Raw genomic sequence first — 24,092 nt, forward strand, 5'->3', positions numbered from 1 at the left:
AAATCTGAAGGTTGGAGAGAAGTATGTGCAACACCCAGCACTGGCAGAAATGCACAAAATTCTGGACTGGACTGGATCAGCTTTCAAGTACCTGGCTGAAAAATTTCCTTGACTCAGCAAAGCAAAAATTAAAGAGAGAGTTTTTTTTATAAGTCCAAGAGGCTCTTCAATGTCGAGATGTTCGACAAACTGCTATGGGGTGATGAGAAATAAAATAAGCTTGGGACATGTTTTGTCTGGTATAAACAAACTTCCTCAGAAATGTCAGGGCAGAAACTACAAGGAACCATTTGAGGACTTATATTATATTGCAGTTAAGTTTGTGATACAGAGACAACATATCCTTAAAAATACACTTACTCCATTCCCACTTCAATTTCTTCCCCAACAACCATGGCATGGTTAGTGATGATCAAGGTTTTCATCAGGAAATTGCAACAATGGAGAAACATACCACGGAAAGTGGTCCACTTCCATGTTGGCTGACTACTGTTGGATGCTCACTAGAGATGATCTTAAACTGCTATACAAATGACAGGCAAAGCGACATCAGATGTAGAAGCAGACATTTACCGGTATATGCGATAAGTACAAATTAATTACTCTATTATATATGAAACTATTGTAGATCTCTCGTACACCATAGCCAATTTTTCATTTTCATGTGTCCAGAACATTGAAATCTATAAGAAATGAATAAAATAATCATGGGGGGGCACTTTTTGTAAAATTTTGTTGTCCAGTGTAATTACTTGAAAATTACTTGAAGCAAATTTGGGACGGGGGAAACTTGGGGTAGAAGAGTGTTGGACTTGTTATAGGATTAGAAGAACTGTTATAGGATCAGAAGAAGGAGGCAATGTAGCCACTAAGGTGGTAAATCCCAGTTAAGGAGGGGTATATGTGGAACTACCAGTGGAGGTACTATGATTGTCTTACATCTGATTTTATATCAAACTACCTTTCTGTATTGTGATAAGCTTTTTTTTTTTTTTTGCTTCTCTGTCATATGCCTTTTCCAGATCTACAATACTTAAAGATCCTTGTGATATCCCATGTGCCTCCATAGCATAACTGGAAGAATGGTGGGACATTGCATCCAGTGATTAGAAAATATCTTAGTTCAATTCTCATCATGATAAGAGGAATCTTTATATGGGCTTTTTCAGATGAAAGTGAGTTAGCCAATCTCAAGTGGATGTAACAGGGTTTTATCTACCATAAATTCAGGTTCTCATCACATATCAAGACAAATCATCAGTGAATACACACAACACACAGAAAATCAACCTTACTAATGATGGTTGATGACTGTGATTAGGTGGTGAATAGCAGAAGATGGTGGATAGTGGCATTGTGTGTAGATGATAGGTTGTGTGGAAAAGAGTACCCTTTGTAATATATGTCTTCTATACTCTTAGCAAAAAAATTTTTGCGACTTGTTTAGCTAACTTTCATAGCTTTATTTTTGCATGATTGTCTCTGAATTGCCAGCTTGGTTGCCTGTTAGCATATCCAGTTTTCCAACCAGCAAGATGCAAATGTGAGTTCTGCCATGAGCATGGTTGTTGTTGATCATCTTCAGGTGGGAGACTAGCTTCTTCACCTATGAGATCATTGCAACCTCTCTGGAGGCCTGAAGTGCAATGAAAAAAGTTTCATGTTGGGTCCCTAGAACAGGGTTTCAGATTATGTAAAAAATAAATAAAAGACTAAAAATATAAATATTCCTTAGCTCACACATGGCACTAATGTACTATAAGTTTACAACCTTTTATTGGTTAGGAGGTATATAAAAAAATTCTCTAAGGACATTTTCTGAGATACTTGCTAGAAATTTTTCTAGCAAGTATTTCAGAAATGATTTCTAGCAATGATTTCTTTGTTTCCTACACTGCTTTTCTAACTTCTGTAACCCACTATTAAATGCTGATTTTTCTATTCTTGCAGTCAACTTCATCATGTTAAGGATAACAACATAGCTGTTAAGACTTTCTTATTTCTTGTATATTTTCTGCATGTGAAAATATGCATATGTTTATGTCAGAACATAACGTTAGTAATGATTAATGCATATTCAGAATGGCAATCTAGTATGTACTTATTATTGTTATTAGTCTTACTATTTTCTCTAAATTTTCCCAACACTGTATATGGTATTTTTCTTTTATGTTAGATTCCCCACTCTCTAACAAACTTGAAAAATTCTTCCACTTTTTCCTTAGCAAAACCTTCTGTGTGGGACTATAAGTACAAATGAGTCATTGTCCAATTCCCCTAAAATTGCCTGCTATTCAAGTTTATCTTCATGTTTGGTCTATATGGTATAGCTATTCCTTCCTCCTCAATTACTACTGTTCAAATATAACATATTACATATTTACCTTATAACATACACTGGTGTCCAAAAGCTAAGGATGAACTACATTCTTACCTGTATATGAAAAAATTTTCATGACTACAGTCAAATGTAGACATAAATTTATAGCCAGCATACTAATAAATTATATTATACAAAATATGTGTGGAGAACTATGTGGAGAGACATTTCAGTATGAAATATGTCCATCCCAAATTGCAATGCAGCTCTCACAATGTCATACCATGCTTAGCACCAGGAGTTCTTGAGGCAAACTAGCCGACTTCTCCTCCAGAGCAAGGGCCTTGTTTGTTCTCTGGAGGGGAATTTTGAACAGCAATGCATCTCCCTATTACATCCCAAATGTGTTCTACGGAGATTGAGATCTGGGGCGTGTGCTGGCCACTTGATTTGATTAATTAAAAAAAAAAAAAATCAGCTAATGCCTTTTTGTTCCCGTATAGGGAGTAAGTGAGGCTGATTTAGCCCTATCTAACTTTTGGAGATTGAGTGGGCAGTTCAATCTCCACTGGTAGGCAATCAGAGATAGCTGGCCCAAGGCTATCACTAATTAATTGATATGCAGTGAAGAAGGCAGCTAGTAAGTGCTGCCATCTCGTTGTCCCTGACCCTAATACATTATTTTTAATATCTGAAAATAGTGTGGGTTCAACGGCCAATTTTCTCAAGTTTCTGGGAGAAAAAAACCGTGCCAGAGATCGACTAACTCGGGAACCAGTCGAAAAAAGGCTTAGAAAATGTTCCTCTAGTCAGCAACTAGATTTGAATCCCAAGTCTTTCTTCATGTGGTCAAGCACCATAGAGTGCAAACGGCACTTCTACTGAGTTGAGGTGCACTCGATTTGATTAATATCCTTAATATATTAATAATTATATTAATATATTAAGATTAATATATATTATATATATAATATATATATAATATATATATATATATATTAATAGATTAATATATATATATAGGTGTGGCATTATCATTCATAAAAATTAATTCTACATCTATGGCACAAAAAAACAATAGAATACGATGTTGAAGAGCTTCGTTGCAATATCGTTCACCAGTCATAGTCCCTTTTTTTCCAGCACTTGTAGCTTGGTGAATCCATTAAGCATAATGCATCCCAACACCATGACCTCAGCATCGCTTACAACAGTAAGCAGTACCACTTTCATGCAAGATCAAGTGTCATCTAGAATCGGAAGAAAGACTAATATGACTCATCTGTAAAGAGTACATTAGTCCATTCGTGTCTTGTCCAATTTTTATGGATACAACACCACTAAAAGTGTACTCTATGAGCTGTGGATAAAGGGATGCAGACTACAGGCCTTTGAGCATATAGCCCTACTTGTCACAGTTCGTTGAGATATCTGTATACCTGTGGTTGTATGGAGTTGACTTGCAAGTTGATTTGACATGGGACATCAATTACATTTTGCTGTTATAACCAAAAATCTGTCTCATGCTCCATAGCAGAGTGAGGGCAACCTCTTAGCAAATGTCTGGAACAAATTCCATTGGTTTGAAATGTCTAGAGCTTGGATACAACAATGTGTGATTCCAAACTCCCTGGTAATATCAGTAATTCTGCACCCTTCAAGCTTTCCAATAATTTTTCCCTGTGTGAAATCATCTAGTGATGCCTTTGAGACATTACAAGATATCCAAGTTTGCAATTTTATTCCTTCATGGAAAGAGCTTCCTTCAAACACAATTTGATTGGTGCAGCCATTTATCCTGTTGAGTGCTATCATGTGACCCCTTTACGTGCAAGTCAAAAATTTGAATGTGTACCCACTGTCTACTTGAAATTGTCAGTTATAAAAATTGCCACAAGCTGATGCATCTGAATTTGTGGTTGTAATCTTCAGAAACAGTGTTTGCCCTTAGGTTTTTGGACACCAGTATATAACATACTTACAAAAATCAAGTGAATATTAGATCCAGCATTATTTTCAAAGCTGAATGTAGAAACTATGAGTTTCATAAAGTAAGTTGACCAAAGAGCTTACAGGAATACACTCACCGGTATTCGTGAGTTACCTGAGTATGGACCACTTAGAAGACATAGGTGCCACTCAAGCGTCTATACATTCACCTTTTATTGTCCATACTAAGGAAACTCGTGAATACTTGCGAGTGTATTCCTGTAAGCTTTTTGGTCAACTTACCTTACGAAACTTTCACAGTTTCTACATTTGGCTTTGAAATGATAATGGATCTAATATCCACTTGATTTATACAATTTTATATTGCCAAACCGAAGTCTTTTGGCTCTTCATTTTAGTGATAACATATTTACTTTTGTAAAAGAACAGAAGTGCTTTTTACAAAAGGAGTGAAATTTCATGTAATCTAGATTCCATTCTAATGAGTATAAAATCAAGAAAAAAAATGAGAAACCAGATACCTTTCTCCATCTCCTCAAGATGCCTATCAAGTTTATTTCTTATATCAAGTGCACATCAGAAAAGACAGCAAATCTTCTAAACTCTGAGGTCTACTTTCCCTTTGTATACAAGTTATCATCCTTCTGTTTTTGCATTCTAATACTTTTATTATACATTGTTCCAGTGATCTTTTACTCCGATCAAACAGAGAGATTAATGTCTCTATAGAAGATGGCCTTGATACTAGACTGAAAATTCTGCTTTGAATAAATAAGTTACTTATCCATTTCAATTTATTTAGTATGTCTTCATCTTGCATGTCATTTCAACCATGCAAGCCAATCTAAGAAAATGTTTACTACCTTTAATTGTGAACCCTGTCAACCCACTTTTCATTCTCCTTTGTGGGTGTTGTTAAGGTATTGTTCCATATACATCTCATATATCATTGGTTTCTGCAAGCGTCTCAAGCATAGTGACATGTATAAGAAGAGCTCCTGATTGCGATAAGTTTTCTAGGAATGATTAAATATATGTGCATAATTTTTTGAGTAAGAGAGGCTGTAAATGTTGTGCGCTACTGGTCTTATTAGTCTGGGGGATTTTTTTTGCCAAAACTTAATTATGAAATCGTTATTATTAGACTTAGTAACCTGCAAAAAATGGCAGCGGCATTGTCATTCCATGACTTTAATTTAGATTTCAGTTGTTTCATTAAGTGTGAGGTCCGTTATATGTATTCTTTCGATTACATAAATGATTTGTGGATATTTGGTGAGGATGGAAGGAGGGTGTGTGCGAAGTGTGACCTGAACGAGGAATTGATGAATGAAAATATGAAATTGATGACAGAAAGTGTTAGTAGCGAGATTGTCGCAGGGAAATTGGGTGCACGTTTGAAAGAGAGGTGAAAAAATGTTAAAAAATCAGTAAAAAAGAAAAAGAGCAATTTGAAAACCATAACGGATGTTAAAAGGGACGAAAGTGAGGTGAGAGTGGTGGAAGGAAACGAAATTGAGAGAACGAATGAAACTAGAAATGGCGTGACGCAGAAATCGAAAGAATGGATGATAGCGAAAGTTCAATGCACGTTGGACTGAAAGAACAGAAACAAAGAAAGATGAATGAGTGTGAAAATGGGAAGAATGATAGCAAAAGTTGGACACATGTTGGACCGAAAGTACGGAAACAAAGAAGGATGAATGAGAGTGAAAGTGAGAAGAGGGGATTGAGAGTTAGAAAGTTAGGAAGATTGAATGATAGAGAGAATGTGTCGCGACATTCGGAAGTTGAATTGGATTGGATGAGGCAAGAAATGAAATGGATGCGGAATGAAATTAAGAAAATTCAGGTAGAAACTATTAAAATAAATAATGATGGAATGAAAGAGTTAATGAAAGATGAGTGAGTGGAATTGTATGGCGACTCCATTATTAAAGGTGTGCTGGAGGATAGAATGCACAAGGTATATTTTCCAGGGCACTAAAATGAGTAGAGTGATTGAGGCACTGGATATGAGGCAGGAGCGAGCAAAAGAGTTAATAGTATTAATAGGTACGAATGATTTGAGAGAGGACAAAGAGTGTGTCAGAATGGATATCAGGAGGCTGCTTAGAAGGATAAAAGAGAATAGTGTGACAGGAAGGGTAGTTAGCGTGTTGCCTAGGTATGACTGTGGTGAAATGAGGCAGAGAGCAAGGTTTATGAATGATATGCTGGCTGAAATGTGTGAAGAGATGGGAGTACAGTTTGTTAATGTGTGGAATGAGTTTGAGGGACGAAGTGAGCTGTATGGGAGCGATGGACTGAATTTGAGTGGTTATGGTGTGAATCGCTTGGAGAGACTGCTGCTGGAAGGTAGAGAAGTGAATAGAGAGAATGAATCAGATCGAGTGGGAAGTGATGTGGAAGAGCAGGAGAGTAAGACAGGAGAGATTGAAGAGGTGGTTATGAATGGGGAAGTGAGTGGTATGAGTACAGAAAATGAGAGAATGGGCGTGCAAGAGGAGCAGGGAAACGGGAAGGCTCAGGGTGGACAGAGGTACACAGCATGAGAAAGGTGGATGCTCCAAGAGGAGATGAGCATGTGTAGGCAGGAAAGGTATGCGATGACCTGGGATCAAGAGGAAACAGTTGAAATTGAAAAGGGTTTTAAAATGAAGAAGCAGAAAGGGAAATAGCCCCAGTCGAGCATGGAGAGATCACATCGAGTGAGTGGTAGTATCAGTGGAACTAGCTGTAGATCCAGAAATGAGCTGTTGTTGTTTGTATACAAATGCTAGAAGTATAAGAAACAAGGCAGATGAAATGGTTGCACTAATTGCGTCTGTTCACCCAAAAATTGTAGGAATAAGTGAGACATGGTTGGAAGAGGATGACATCCTGACAGGAATAGAGATGGAAGGGTATGATGTGTTTCGTGAGGACAGAGAGGGTAAAAAAGGGAGGGAGAGTGCTATTGATGATAGAGAAAGAGTTATGTCCATGTAAAGTGGAGATGCAAGAGGGGAAATAGTGCCAGTGGTTTTGAGGCAGTATGGTGTGAGATAGAGGTGAATGGCATCAAACACTTGGTGGGATGTTGTTAAAGACCAGGTAATGTGGATGGTGGTGGTGATAATGAAATGTACAATCAAATTAGCCAAGTAAATAAGAAAAGGGTGATCATTATGGGTGATTTTAATTATGGCAATTAGACTGGAATGATGAGATAGCAACTGAAAGTAAAGAAAATGAGTTTGAGTTTTTGAGGGATAACTATCTCAGACAGTATATAACAGAGGGCACACGAGTATTGAGGGTCTTGGATTTGGTCATCTCATCAGAGGATGTAATTGTAAATGAAGTGTCAAATCATCCACCAATTGGTGAGAGTGACCACGAGGTAATTACCTGGGTGGTTGCCAGCAGTGCGAGGACCTCTGTGAGAAAAGAGTATATGCAGAACTACAAGGGGGGGGGAGTGATTATGAAGAGCTCAGGAGACAGCTTGCAGGTGTAGCGTGGAATGAGGAGTTAGCTGGAAAAGAGATCAATGCAGCTTGGGGGATTTTCAAAAACTGTTTAATAGATGCAATATCTAAATGTATTCCAAGGGTGAGAAGGTTAAATAAGGTGGGTGTGAGATGGATGAATAAAGAGATTAAGCATGCGATATAGAGAAAAAGGGCATTGTGGAGGCAGCATAAGAGAAGTGGAAATAACCAATTTCATGAGGTCTACAAAGACCAAGCAAGGAGGGTGACTTGGTTGGTGAGGAGAGCTAAAGAGAGGTATGAACAGCAGTTGGCTAATGAAGCCAAAAAGAATCCTAAGGAGTTCTTTTGATATGTAGACAGCAAAAGAAATAATAATTATAGAAGGATGACATTGATTGGAGAAAATGGTATAAAGACAGCTGATGCAGAATGTGTGGTGGAGATACTTAATGAGCAGTTCATAAAGATCTTTCAATCTTGTGAATGTGACTTCATGGAGGGATTGAGAGCAGTTGAATGGGGAGGAGAGACTGACTGTAGGTGAGCAAGAGGTGTATGGGGAGTTGAGTAAACTAGATGTTAATAAGGCTGTGGGACTTGATAATATATCACCACATATTCTGAAAGAATATGCCAGGGGGTTGACATCTGCCTTGACATATTTTTTCAATATGAGTCTTGCACTCGGTCAAGTTCCTAAGGAGTGGAAGAAGGGCAAGACTGTGCCACTTCATAAAGGAGGTGATCGAACTCAAGCATCAAACTATAGGCCTATCTGTGTGTCAGGTGTTGTGGTTAAGTTGTTGGAGAAGCTTGTGAGAACTAGGATCCAGAGTTGGGTTGATAACAATGGTATTATCTTTGATGCCCAGCATGGATTTGCTAAAGGGAGGTCATGTTTTGGTAATCTACTTACTTATTACAATATACTTGGATTTTGCAAAGGCTTTTGATAGAGTACCTCATGATAGGTTGACAGTCAAACTAGAGCAGATGGGGTTGGATATTAGATTGGTGCATTGGATTGGAGACTGGCTATCTGATAGGTATCAACAAGCTGTGTATGGGGGAGCAATATCCAGGAAAAGGAAAGTCACTAGTGGAGTGCCTCAGGGATCTGTTTTAGGTCCATTGCTGTTTAACTTTTATATTAATGATATAGGTGAAGATTTGGATGGAGATATTCAGTTGTTTGCAGATGATGCAAAGTTGGGACGAACCATGAAGTGTAGTGAAGATGTTGTGGCCTTACAGGAAGACTTGAATAGATTGAGTGATTGGGCACGGAAATGGAGATGCGAGTTCAATGTTGCAAAATGTAAGGTTTTAAAATTTGGAAAACAAAGATGGGATGCAGAATTTATGCTTGGTGAGAATATATTGTTGGAGGGAGAGGAAATAAGAGATCTGCGGGTGATAGTGGATAAGGATCTAAAATTTAGGGGACACATCACCAAAATTGTGAAGACAACACAAAGGCTTCTGGGAATGATGCAGAGGACACTGTAGAAGTAGGGAGATTCTTGTTCCATTGTATAAGGCTTTGATTAGGCCACACATGGACTATTGTGCTAAGATTTGGTCACTAGGTTTTCAGAAGGATGAAGAGATGTTGGAAAGGGTCCAAAGAAGACTGACTAAGGTCAGTCTTCTTTGATCAATGTCTAAGGTCAATGCTGGAGGAGTTTTACAGAGAATAGTGGGAGATCAGGGGAGAACCAGAGGTCATCCCTGGACACTGTATAAAGAGGGTGTGAGTTGGGGAGCAAGCAGTAGGTTTTTTTCGTGCAGAGTTGTGAATGATTGGAATGCCCTGCCTGAGAATGTGGTGCCTGCAAAGAGTTTGAATGTGTTTAAAACACGGTATGATAAGCTGTGTGTGTGATAAAAGGACCTCCCAGATGAGTCTTTGACTCCATGAGGTCTTGGGGTGGTAATAATAATAATCTCACTACTTCATCACATAACTGATTTTTTTTTATTCATGCTACTGACCAATTATATGATTATATTTAGGCATAATTTATCAGCAATGCCTTGTAAATATCTACAAGATCTGAAAATTACAATACAGTAATACTCCATTTTATGACATTTTGCTTTATGATGATCCACTCACATGAAGTTTTTGAATTATGACCAATGCCCATTTATACAATGCATTCACTCGTACGACTGGTTTCAACGACATGATGCTGCCATGAATAAACTGATGCACAGTATTCTTGAACTCAGTTCATTCAGAACATTATTGCTTACTACATCTCTCTGTTCTGGTGTTTCACTGTGAATTATAAATGGTTTAAAACAATTATTTTATTTTATTGTTTTTGATAATGAAAAATAAAATTCAAAGTAAGGTATCTGTTATTCAGTGAAAAGAAGATGCATAAACCTATTTATTACATTAGATATTAAGATTAAAATTATTAAATTTAGTGATAATGATGTATCAAACACAGAGAGGGCCACAGACTAAATTTACCTTGTTACAACTGATGTTACAGTTGTTAAAAACAAAGATAAAATTCTTAGTCAAGTGAAGAGTGCTATACCAATTAATACTATAGTTGTCCATAAACATGGCAATTTGTCAAGTTTACAGACAATAAAAATATAACAATAACTAAAAACTTTTAGCGGTATAGATTGATGACTAAACTGGTTGAAGTGTTCTGTAAGCCAAGCTATTCAGAACAACTATTGTTTACGAAAATTATCAAACTTTTTTATTGCATATCTGACGTGAATAAATGCTTTAATTACATCATTTATGCACATATATGATAGCTTAAAAATATTATTAAACCATTACATGCATCTAAAGTAGGAGGGGAAGGAAAAGACAGCGATTTACTAAATTAAAAAAAATTGCTATATGACAGTGGTCTAGAATCTAACATGTCATGTTAGATTATGCCTGTATGTATGTATTATTATTATTATGCCTGTATGTATTTGTCATGTTTATTGGATGAACTGCCTCCTTATTATAAATTGCAACAGACTTTTTAAAACATCATATGTGGACTCTATACACAAATTGTTCTTTATCAAATAGTTCCTACATACTAGTTTGCTATGTTTCCTTATGAGTGCTTCTGTGCCCCAAGGATGTTAGTTCGAATACAGAAGTGCCAGCAGTCAAAAAATTTACAGTTTATTTTGCAATATATGATGTGGAATTAATACTGTTAAAAAAATATGACAATAATTAAAGTTAGTTGATCAGTAAAAAAAAAAAAAGATCTGCTCTCAGTGACTACCATTTTGGAGTCAAAAAGATAAAAAAAAACAGTAGTTCTTGAAGAAGTTGATTGGAATCAGAATATCAGAGCAGGATGACAAGGAAAAATAATTTTCTCTAGGTGGCACAAAGTTTGAATCAACTTCTTCTAGCCTTTTTCCAATTTCTTTACCTGGAACATTGCAATCTGCAACGTGCAGCCTTCTACCAGAAAGATATCAGAAGAATCTTGAATACCTGGATACAAAAAAGGCTGATGAATCCTACCAATTGCACTCAGATGTGCTCCTGAATTAACACCTCTTCTTTATCATCTAAACATTATATTATAACTGGCTGACATCCACTCTACAACACAGAAGCAAGATATATGGCCAATTCCAAAAAAATGTGTCTAACCATCAAACTATCAACCTAATGATCCCACTTCAGCATTGTCTAAAGTAATGGAGGTTATTAACACCCAAATTCTTTAACACCTGAAGAACTATTGACTAATAAATGACCACCAATATGGATTTTACCAATGAAGATCAACAGCAAATCTCTTGGTGTACATTGCACACCTTTGGACACATGCCATCATGGAAGAGTATGAAGAAACTCGTGCTGTTGCACTTGACATTTCATGGCATTTGATAGGGTTTGGAATTAAGTGCTTCTCAACTGACTGCCACCTTATGGTTTACCCTCCTTCCTTTGTAATTGGATTTCCAGCTTTCTCTCAGATTGTTCACTAAATCTAATTATTATTATCATTATTCGTGACACCTCCAAAGAGTCTGAAGACTCACCGTGGGAGGACACCTACTATACAACTGTCTCCACCACTACACCGAACCTCTACTACCAATCATCTCCATCAACCGCCCACCACCACAACTAGTATTTTTTGTCTGTAAATTGCATGTGTTCTGAAGGGCTGATTTATCTGTATGTGGGATGAAAAACCCGAGTTTCCAGGAGGAAAAAACTCTGCTACCTCCATATGAGATTGGCTAACTCAACTTCGATTGAAAAAGTCCACATAAAGATTCCTCCCGTCATGACGAGAATCGAACTTAAGCCTATTCCAATCAAAGGGCGCAATGTACTGTTGTTCTTCCAATTGCACTACAGAGGCGTTTAATGCTGGAAGGTGTTCTCTCCTCAGATTTAACTGTTAATTCAGGTGTTCCTCAAGGCCCTGTAATTTCACCCTTCCATGTTCCGTACATAAATCTATATATATATATATATATATATATATATAAATGACCTGCTCTTGCTGACCTCAAGACTGCCATCTCCAAATTAGAGCAGTAGTTCAGGAGATGCGCATCAACATCAATACAGACAAGAACCTCACTGTCCTCTTTATGAGAGAATGGACACACCCTAAAGGTAAAGTTACATAAATTTGCTAATGTCCTCAGTTTAGTATCAAAAAACAACTGGATATTTGCCCTTAAATCATTTCTGAGATTATTAATGTACAAATTAAAGGCAGTGGTCCAAATACAATACAAAGCACTGTTAGCTAATATTTTATCCCTATTCAGCTTCACTACATTTGCTCCAATTTTCAATTTGTCATAGATTCAATTTATAATAGAATTCATGGTCATTTGCTTTGATACAACTGTTATAAGAAGGGAGTATATTTCAAAGCACGATTTACTCTTCACCAAGCCTTGTGACCATTATAGAATATCATGCTTCTATTTGTCCATTCTTAAAATTATGGCCTTTAACTCTTTCAATACCGGAACCACCATTCCTGGCACACTAAGAGATCTATACTCTCCCTATCATGTAGCCTTCTTTATGTAATCAACATCTTGTCATTACATCTCCCTAGAGTCCAGGCAGTGCAGAGACTTCAATAGCCTGGTCAAACCCACTAATATTCTCTTGTACTTTCCTATAATACAAATGTTCATATTCCATCCAATACCCTGTCATTATTTGAACAGAAATTCTATAATATCCTAAACACCTCCATCTAATTATTTCATGTTGTTACTCATCACATCAGTCAGAGCATTATCTCGTAGAGTGATCACTCAGTAATTCAAATATTTCTTCTGCTTCTGTCCCCTTCCCCATCTGCATTTATTAAAATTACCCTTCTAAAATCAAACTTCCTTTTTACTCATCACATGGCAAAAAACTCTGAAACTTGTACTCCTTTAATTTAGTATTATGCCACATTTAAAAGATATTGTAAAACAAGCACGGACTACTTTCATTATGGGTGTGGGTCTACAAACATTCAGAGTAGCATAATATTTGTTTGGTGAGGACTGCATGCTTTCATTACATTGAATATAAAATAGGGACCAAGTTAAACAGTTAGATCCCCATTATTGGTGCACATTATTGAAGTAGAGGGAAAAGGCCAGCCGATGACTTTTGAGGGTACCAACAATATGAGAATGAAAAGATTATGGAAAGCAGAAGTATGATGGACACTAAAATTATTCATTACTGCTGGGTATGCAAGGGGGAGGGGGAGTTTACATTTGATATCATATCCAAACTTAAAATCTGCCATAAGACACCTCACACTTTAGATCTTTCAGTACTGCCTAAAATTACAAGACAGGCAATTCCAATTGAAGCATTTATGAAGCTGTCAGCAAACCTCATCTGATTTAGCAGAAGAAATTAATCTTTTTAGAAATTTGAATTCATCCAAGTAACAATAAAGAGCCTCCATAGCTCAGTTGGTATAGAGTCCTTTAGTTGAAAAGACCTAGGTTTGAATCCCATCTATGACACGAGGAACATTTATCAGGTCTTTTCAATCAAATGGCAAGTTAACTGTCTCATACATAGCGAAGCGGGGGGGAGGGGTTCTCCAAGAAACTAAAGGTTTTTTTTGTCCCACAGAACAGGCAAACCAGCCCCCATGAGCATACAGTTCTACAAGACATAAAATACTCACCCCTAGAGAGATGCAGCAGAGCAATGAGAAGCCAGCTGCATTAAACTGCCTAAATTCCTCTAATCAGGAGACAACATATCTTGGATGGATAGAAGTAACAATATGTGCTTCTTGGATGTCTTAACAATAGACTTCAGAATCTCCAGGAATGAAAATCTGTTTTTAGAATCAGAAACAAAATCCTAGCTTTCTATTTTGAGGAAAAGAATGGAGTTTGTTATTGTCATAATGCAATTGGCTTTTTAGAGAAATGAAGTTCATGACCTGAAGGAATAGTTCTTGTGGTCTGTTCTTTCCAAACAAGCTTAAATGAAGTTTTGTTTCATAATAACAATCAGATGCATCCCATATCTCTCACACATACAATAAGTGTGAATGAGACATTTGAAAATATGACAAGTTGATGTGAAAGTTGAGTAATAAGGTACAGTGATGTGTAATGATAAAGCACTGTGTCAAGAAAATAGACTCCAAAGCAAATATGTAAGAGAGAGAGAGAACACAAATCACAAACTACCCATTGACTACAAGAAAACAAAAAACAAGCCTGGACCTCAAATTAGGGGGATGTATTAACTATGGCCAAAAATCATTCAGAAATATTGTTGGAAAGTTTCTGGACAAAATAGATTTTATAAAGTGTACTTGGTCAGCTTATAAAGTTTTAATGTGGTACTTGGTCAGCTTATAAAGTACCACAATATTCAGGATGTCAATAAAGATTGACTTCCTTCATTCTCACTTCAAATTTCTTTTGTTTGCTGGAACCTTTTGTGCAGTAAGTCATGAGTAAATATAAGAGACTTGTCTAAAATCTGGAAGGATGGATCTATCTCCATGGGAACAAAGTTAAGGATTTCGGATGCAGTTGTTTTTCCAACAGCGACTTAGGATATCTGCTTTTGAGATGTGGTGCTACAGAAGGCTGTTGAGGATATCATACACTGAAAGGAGTACAAATGAATGGGTGTTAGAAAAGATCAGTAGTACTTTAAGGCTCCTTAAGGATATTGACAAAAGAAAGTTAAAATATTTTGGACACATTGAAAGAATGGAAGGATTTCTCACAACAGTAATAGAAGGAAAAGTTCCTGGAAAAAGAGGAAGGGGTAAACCATCAATGAGAGATGGATGGTGTGTGTGTGTGTGGAGCAACTAATCCTCAGAGTTGAAGTCTCCAGAAAAGCAAACAACAGGACTACATGGCGAGGCCTGGTGTGGCACATCACTGAGCATCGGAGTGACCATACGGCATATGTGGATGTCCAGTGAACATATGGATAGATGTTTCTGCATACTCAACAAAAATCTTGATATCCTGTGGGGTGGGAGGATTCCATTTTTAAATTCTGTGACCAAAAATACATAGGAATGGACTTGATTTGATCTTAAATAATAAATTACACGATAACCACAGTAACTGACTTTAATGAAATAAAAGTACAGATATTTCGTACTGAAACACTAACAGTACGAAATATCTGTACTTTTATTTCATTAAAGTTAATTACTGTCGTTATCATGTAATTTATTATTTATAATTATATAGTTCGCCCCCCCATTTGTAGGTCTCTGCTTCGTGTCTTTCCAAGAATAGTCGATTCATGCTGAAGGGGAGAGAGAGAAATGAAGGACGTCCGAATTGGTCGCCAACAAGTGAAATCACGTGCTTTATAGGTAAAATTTTCCAACTGTTATACAAGCAACATAGTTAACTACAACAATCATAAAAGAGAAGTTAATTTTCCGAGCGGTAATGATAAAGAACTCATCCCACAATACGGACTGATTACCCTATTATCGGAATGGATTCTCCTTTTTCTGAGATGCACAGAAGTGTCGAAGGATCTTTAATCGGTGGGTGAACTATACCACAGGTACCTTTAAAGATTGATTTCATCTTAGTAAGAAAAGAGTTTTTACTCATGTTTTTGGTATCTCCAGTGTTAGTGAAACACTCAGCTGGAGTACCATTTAATGGCAGCACTATTTATATATAGTGGCCATAATTAAAGAGGTGTTCAGAGCTTTCTAGCAAAAAATGTATTGAATGAAATTCAACCAAACTTGGTATAAGTACACTCTGGAACATGGGGTTTTTTATTTACAGAAGATAAAGAATAGTACAAAATTCTATCACCAAGGGATATTTGGCACTATAACCGCATGGTTTAGGATTAATTAAACAGTAATGGCTAGAAGAGATACAACAAATCAATTTTCATGTTCATATAACTTACAGATGTGCTTCAATATGTCCTCCTTTCAGATGTTCTAAGAACTGCATTCTGTGAATGACATTTTCTACAGCAGAATACAACAGTTCTGCATCGATTTGCCTCACATGCTGCGTTATTCTGTCTTTCAAGGTTACTAAATCAGGAACATGTCCTTTATACAGCATGTGTTTCAAATGGCCCTACAACCAAAAGTCACAGGGGTTAAGATTAGGTGAATGAGGTAGCCATACTGTGGGAAATGCACAACTATTCACTCTGAGTTCTGTGAAGTGTTTCTGTAACATTTGCTGTACCGACAATCCAATGTGAGGTAGTGCTCCATCCTGCATAAATGTGGTAGAGTCAAAGCATCTTCGCTGCTACAGATGCAGAACAACAAAGTTGCACAGCATCTCTTGATACCTAACAGCAAAGATGGTACAGGTCACTGGTACTGTCAGGAGAACTTCTCTGAAAAAGTATGGACCGATAATAAACGATGCAGTGAAACCACACTGACTTTCAGTGAGTGTAAAGGGGTCTGATGGAACATGAGGGTTATTTGCAGCCCAAATGTAGCAATTGTGTAAGTTAACACTACTGTTCAGATAAAAATGTGCCTCCACTCCACAAGGTCTTCCATGGCCATGCATCATCCACCTCGAGCAAAGAATGTCAGGGCAAACTGCAGTCAAGTTTCTGCACCACCATGAAGCAAAGCTTGAGTATGAGAGATCTTGTAGGGGAAAAAACCTCAGCATTTGATGAAGGATTTTCCACACAGCTGAGTATGTCATGTCCAATTGCCTTGATATTACCCGAGCACTGCTGGGTAATATCATTATTCATTCTGTGTTCCATGACAGCAGTTGCAACTTTGTCAACTTGTTGAGGAATAATCCATTTGCTCCCTTGTCCTGGCCTCACTGCTAAAGATTTGCTATTTTCAATTGTAAATTCATTTTAATAAGATTTGTAATTGTCACTAGACCTTTTCTCCTATCCTCCAAATGTCAGAATTCTTGAAGCACAGCATTAGTATTACTGCATTGTTGATAGTAAAGCTTGACTAACAATGCACATTCCTTACCGGAATGTGCATTGCTAATCATGATCTATAGCACTTCAGTCTTCTCAGGATGACACAAATCCATTTCGGTCTTCCTTGAATCCACCAACTCGCCAGTAAAAACAGTGAGATTATGCAAATATCATGTGATTCTAGCACCAAATGTCCCTTGGTGGCAGAATTGTGTAATATTTTTTTATCTTTTGTAAATAAAAAACCCATGTTCCAGAGTGTACTTACACCAAGTTTGGTTGAATTTCATCCAATACATGTTTTACTACAGGGCTCTGAACACTTCCTCTTTAATTATGGACACCCTGTATATAAATTATGCAATATCTATGTAGAGCCTTAACTTCAATTTGTTTTTCTTTGTATGTCTTTATTTTTCTATAATCAGAACTGATATACATGTTTCTGTTTTTATTCTGGTTTTTACAACATTCTTGTACAGTGGCACAACCTACTTGAATCTCTCAGAACTTAACTATAATTCATAAATAACAAACGGTACAGTTGACTTCTCAATCCATTGTTTTAAAATGGCTACTTAGATTACTTTATATTTCAAATGCTTCGAGTTCTTTTCTCAATTACTGTCCCACCCTTTTCCCTTGACTAATCTGTACTATAAATTATATACAATAAATTTTTACAATTCATCCACAAATGACCTCAGACTAGAACTACAATTTCGCACAACTTTGCAAGGAGGTAAAAAAAAATTCAAACTTTAAACACATCACAAAAATTATTTGCATTATTCAAAATGCCAAAACATTAAATAGACTGGGGCTGGCAGTGTAGCCAGGACAGGCCTTATTACAAAATGGATTTCCAGAGTGGAAGAGCAAGCAATCCAGAGGAAGACAGAAGATGAGGTATAATATCACAAGAATATCAAGAAATGACTTGGCAATGACTTAGAGAGCAGTCGAGAAATCTGAGCGTTCCCCATTACCTAGCAGTGGGAAGCAACAAGACCATATCACCCTTAGATTACCTCTGTTTACACATCTCTAAATGCTAATAATACTTAAGTTCCATTTTAACATCTTCATTTTTAATATGATTCAGTCATTGATGCTAACTGTACACGCCCCAAATTTTCTCCAAAATCTCATATCTGTGGTCACTAGCTTGGATCCCATCTAAATAAAGAACCTTTATAAGGGGACTTTTAAACTGAGGGCAAGCTAGCCAATTTCATTTGGTAGTAATGTGTTTTTTATCTTGAAAAACAGACAAACTGGCCATAAGAACACACACATACATGCACATAATTTACAGAATTAATACCCTGACCTCATAGCCTTGGTTGCTATGAGGTCAGGGTATTAACCAAATGCTGGAACTTTGCACCACTTTGTAAATGAATGCTAAAAAATTTTGGAGCAGTTTTTCTGTCCTTGCTATTGCTTTGCATTGTCAACTGTTAAATAAGAATGTAAACAGAACATATATGAAAACAACTGTCTTTTTTGTTTTTTTTTGATATAAATATAATAATCAATTACACTACTGATGGCTGTTCAATTATTTATTTTTTTTCCTGTAAATCTGTTTACAAAATGCTCACTACAGTACTAAACACAACCCTACTATCATCATGAAAAATGAATGGCAGTCCAGTTAACAGTCATTAACAACTGTCAATGTATAGAATATATTCCAAACAGGATGTGCCAAATAAACTAAGTTAATGGGAGAAAAAATCCTGCCACTGCAATATTACACTAACTCACTTTCAGTTAGTCTAATACCATGTTGGCAGTATTAAGTCTTGTGTCACCGAAGAAGGATTCAAACCCAGATCTTTCCAACTGAAAAGTAAATATCATGACATCATCCTGAGTGAGCTAAGGAAACTCAACTCATAAGATATAAAATATGGTCATTATGTTTTTAGCCTCAATTATTTCAAATTTTGACAAGCACTTAAATAAAATAAGCATTGTTTACATGTGGTAATGTCTGAATCTTAATCCAATATATAAATTACTGTTTTTACTTCCTCTTGCAATCATCGCTAGTAGATTTTTTAAGTCTTCCTTGATGGTATACAAAAGTATGATAAATAAGGTAGATAGCATAGATTTTGTCATAGAGAGCACATTTTTAAATAAGGCAATATGGGGACTTTAGCAAGAGTGGAGTGGAATGAATTACTGGAAAGGGAAGGGAGTGAATACACTGCCATGAAATGAGTTTAAAGGAGGCTACCTCTCTATATTAAATCTTGATCACATTAACTGAAAGTACTGAGATGGGTATAGAATGATGGCACAGTACACATTTAAAAAAAAAAAAAAAAAAAAAGCACAAATGATAATTATTCACCAAACATTTTAGTTAAAATAATAATTTTTACTCAGAAATATAATATGTTCTTCAGTAAAACAAGATTTTCTTACCTTATTGATAAATTCAAATGAAAAATTTATAAATAACTTCTTACCTAAGTATAAGATTTTACTGTACTTGAATCAACATGCAATTTTATTCATACTGAAAAATTTTATATTTGTTTTTATACAGGAATTACTGTTAAAGCAAAATGAAATGATTGAAAGTAAACATTTTTCTGGAGTAAGCAAAATAATAATAATAATGAATGAATGAAAGAAAGGAAAACAAAAGAAAAATAAAAAAAGTATGTTTCTCTACTTAATTGGTAGATCAAGTGGTTTACTTGTTTCATATATGCATTTAATATATCGTTAACACATCTGTGAAGATGCAATTAGGCCTTGCTTGAAAAATATTGAGTACTTAAATAGCTACCTTCTAACTCAGAATTGTTTCTTATATAGCAAAGGTATCTTTTCATTTATGATACACAATATACATTTTCTTTCAGCATACTTACTTTAATTTCAAAGATTAAAATTACCCTAATGAAAGTGCTTCTACACCACTTTTGATTATATATTACCTCTGTCCCTGACGTAAAATAATCCACCATATCAATGAATTACCATAATTCTTGGAAGAAAAATATATGCACCACTTTGCCACTGAATGCTAGAAAATTTAGAATCCACTTTTTCTGTCCTTTGCTTTATATCGTTGACAGTTAAAATAAGAATATAAACAGAACATACATAAAAATAGCAGTTCTTTTTTTTATCATAGATATAACGATCAAATACAGTACTGATGAGCTGTTCAATTATTTACTTTTGCCTTTAAATCTGTTTACAAAAATGTTCACTACAGTACTAAACACCACCCTACCGCCATCATGAAAAATGAACGGCAGTCCAGTTAACAGCCATTAACAATGGCCAATGTATAGAGTATATTCCACCAAACAGGATGTGCCAAATAAACTTTCCAGCAGAGAACATTCGTAAAGGTTGTTGGTTGTTTTCAAATGACTTGTATTTCATTCACATATGGTGTTTAGTAACTCATAATAAAATAAAAAAGGTCACATCAACAACAGAATATTATTACGTTTCATTTTGTAATACTGCATTACACGTAAAACAATATACTGTCATAACACCTAAGCATAGCAGTATAACACAGACACTGTAAATTTTAATTATTTTAAGAATCCATTAATACGAATGGTATTTATATCCAATGCGTTCTCATCAATACTAACACTTGAGAGAGCATTAAATTTAACTCGTATTGTTAAACTTTCTCCAATCAAGTGCAGTAATTAAATGCCTAAGTCAACATCACTCGAAATGGCATTTATATGAACCCATTTTCCAACCTGTAAGACTGAAATAATAATTCTGGTAAACACACACCGAAACATTTTAGCTTTTTAAACTGACAAAAAGCTTTGCTTTTTTTTTTTTTATCTAGCGCTTTAATATATTTAAATCAGGAGAAGAAGAAACTTAGTTCTTTTGCATACACAGTTATTAAATATATTCATTTGAGCTATTTTTTTACTTTTATTTTTAAGATAACAGATTATATTCCTCTTATTTAGTCACATTTTCAAGTAAGATAAGCAAATCATCAATATTTTTAACTACATGCTTCTAAATTTTATTGGCATTTATCTACCCTGAAACTTGAATTCACATTCAAAATATTTTTATTAACTATCATCCAACATGTATGACAATACTAACAGAAAAGAAACCTCTAGTTTATTATTATCAATTATTATTATTAACAAAGACCTCCATGGAGTGAAGGGACTCATCCAGTCTGGGATAATAATAATAATAATAATAATAATAAATATTATTTTATTATTTCGTGACGCCTCCAAGGAGTCCGGGACATCTTGGACTCATTTCGTGACAAATCAACAGGACACCGACTCCACAACTTTCCATCTCTAAACTCCACAACTATCAACATCCACATTAACGCCATTCACCAGTATGTTTTGTCTATAAATCGAGTGTGTTCTAAAGGGCCGATTTGTTTGTAAATTGAACTTGAACTTGAACTTAATTGGTTGATGGACTGAGTCCTTGACTCTTTATCCCTTCATCTGGATTTTAGATTGTGGGTGATGAGATTATTGTGGGTAATTTACCTGCTCATTGTGAGCATTGAGGCTGTATCAGCTTTCTCTTGCGATGGAGGATTTCGGTTTTTTATGTTTGAAACGATCTGAGGGCTTGTAGTCCGCTGCCTGTCGAACTAGCTGATTTGGGTGATTAACCATGATTGTGAAGAATTTCTTTGCAATGCTAGTCATGTAAGTCTTAATATCTGGAAGATTGGCTTCTTGATGTAACTGGATGTTTCTGATGAACCATGGGGCATTAAATGCCATTCTTAGGCATTTATTCTGTATTATCTGAAGTCTGTTGATGTTGCTTTTAGTCGTGTGATCCCAGGTTGGAGAGGCATAAATTAGTTGGGGTCTGATTACCGATTTGAAAAGTAGGATTTTGTTGCTTATGCTTAGGAAGCTGTTCCTGTTCAAAGGTGGATATAGCTGTGCTATAGTCTGACTTGCCTTAGTGGCAACACTATCCATATGTGACTTGAAGTTTAGACGTCTATCAAGATGAATTCATAGATATTTGGTAGAATTGCGCCAAGGGATGATTTTACCAAACATTTGTATGCTTGTATTCGGTTCTACTTTACGTCTGGTGAAAAGTACTGCAGAGCTTTTGTTTGGATTAATTGCAATACGCCACTTGGTGTACCAATCCTCCAATTCATTGACTGCTCTCTGCAGCTTGATTGTGGCCAGGTGTGGACGGAGGGATCTGGCTATAATGATTGTATCGTCGGCATACAGAGCGGTGATAGCTAGAGACAGTTTGGGGAGATCTGCCATGTATATGGAGAAGAGTAGGGGAGATAGTAGAGAGCCTTGAGGTACTCCGGCCGTGATTCTCTCTGTGGATCTGATACCGTTGAGTTTTATTTTAAATTTTCTGTTGTGTAGATATGATTTGATAAGTAGCACTAGTTGCAATGGAATACCAACTTCGTGTAGTTTAAAAATTAGTCCATGATGCCATATTCTATCAAATGCCTGAGTGATGTCTAGAAAAACTGCGCCAGTGTGTTGGTGCCATTCATACCCTTGGGTTATATGTTGGATAACTCTGTAAATTTGTAGCGTTGTGGAGTGATATTTCCTAAAGCCGAATTGTTCATCTTGAATTATATGGTTGATATCTGTTGCCTCTTGAAGCCGTGTGAGAATAGCACGTTCGGCTATCTTACCTATGCATGAAAGAAGGCTGATTGGTCTGTAATTTTCAGGAAACTGTGTATTTTTCCCAGGTTTGGGAATTAGGAAAACGTCGGCAATTTTCCATCGTTGTGGGAAATAATTTAGCCGGAGGATGGCATTAATGATGGCTACTAGATGCATAAGCCCTTTGCGAGGAAGTAACTTGAGTACCTTATTTGTTATTCCATCTGGACCTGGAGCCTTTTTGTTATTTAGTTTTCTTAAAATCTCATATACTTCTGTTGGTGACACGGATTTGTTATTGGATTGGAATGAGGCATTTTGAGTTATTTTACGCACTTGGGTGTGAATTTTACTTATGAAATTTATATCTGTATTGATATAATTGGGGCTGCATTGTTTTTCTAAACTGTCAGCAAATACTTCAGCTTTTTCCTCGTCGTTGTAGACAACATTAGATTCACCTTGGATTGGAGGAAATGTAAAACGCTTTGAACGGAGTGATTTCATCATTTTCCACATTGATTGATCCTCTGTGTTTAATTGGAGAATTTTGTTATTCCAGAGTTGGTTACGGTGTTATTCCAGAGTTGGTTTAGGGCATATCGAACCTTGTTTGTTGCTCTATTGACTGCTTGTTTATCCGCTGGGTCCATTGTTCTCTGATATTGCCTTCTTAATCTGTTTTTCTCTTGGATAAGACGTTTTATATCCTGTGGAAGTTTATTTGATGGTGTACATTTGGTTATATTTGTTACCTGCGTTATAGCTGTCAGCAGTTGTTTTTCAAGAGTCTTCATTGCTTTTTCTACATCTTCAGCAGATGTTATATGCGGTATTGGACCAAGTTTCTCCTGGAAGGCTGAAGGAAGTTGTTTCCAATTTATAAATGTGGTGGTGTTTTCTGTTATATCTTGTATGGTGCCTAGTTGTAATATGATGGGGTTATGATCAGAACTTAAGTCGTTGATTGCTTGTATCTGATAGCTGTGTGCTATGTTTTTTAATATAGCTAGATCTAGTACATCAGGATTACCGGTAGCTCCATAATGTGTGGGTTCAGTGGGTCCTATTACTGTTATATTTCTTGAAGTGGTGTAAGAGTTGAGTATTCTTCCATTAATATTTGAGTTTCTGCTGTTCCAGACTGAGTGTTTGGCATTAAGATCTCCGGCTATAATCACTGCTCTGCCTGTATTTAGTATCACCTCTAAGTCAGATTCAAGGAGTTTTTTATT

General features: G+C 36.1%; 1 protein-coding gene across 2 annotated transcripts in view; it reads right to left on the bottom strand.

Annotated features, from left to right (window-relative positions):
• The window catches only part of LOC150096278 (uncharacterized), a 269,156-nt gene extending 248,246 nt beyond the window's left edge, over window positions 1-20,910 (bottom strand). The window contains exon 1 of one of the 2 annotated variants that reach the window (XM_090409235.1): window positions 20,149-20,910. The gene's annotated coding sequence lies outside the window, so the exon portion shown is untranslated. Of the gene's footprint in view, window positions 1-20,082 lie in introns of both variants that reach the window. The other variant, XM_090409234.1, reaches the window with a different exon arrangement.
• Between the last annotated feature and the right edge of the window lie 3,182 nt (window positions 20,911-24,092).

The sequence above is a fragment of the Typopeltis vanoorti genome, chromosome 19 (genome assembly GCF_054136105.1).
Source record: "Typopeltis vanoorti isolate ZY-2024b chromosome 19, IOZ_Tvanoo_1.0, whole genome shotgun sequence".
NCBI classification, from domain to species: domain Eukaryota; kingdom Metazoa; phylum Arthropoda; class Arachnida; order Uropygi; family Thelyphonidae; genus Typopeltis; species Typopeltis vanoorti.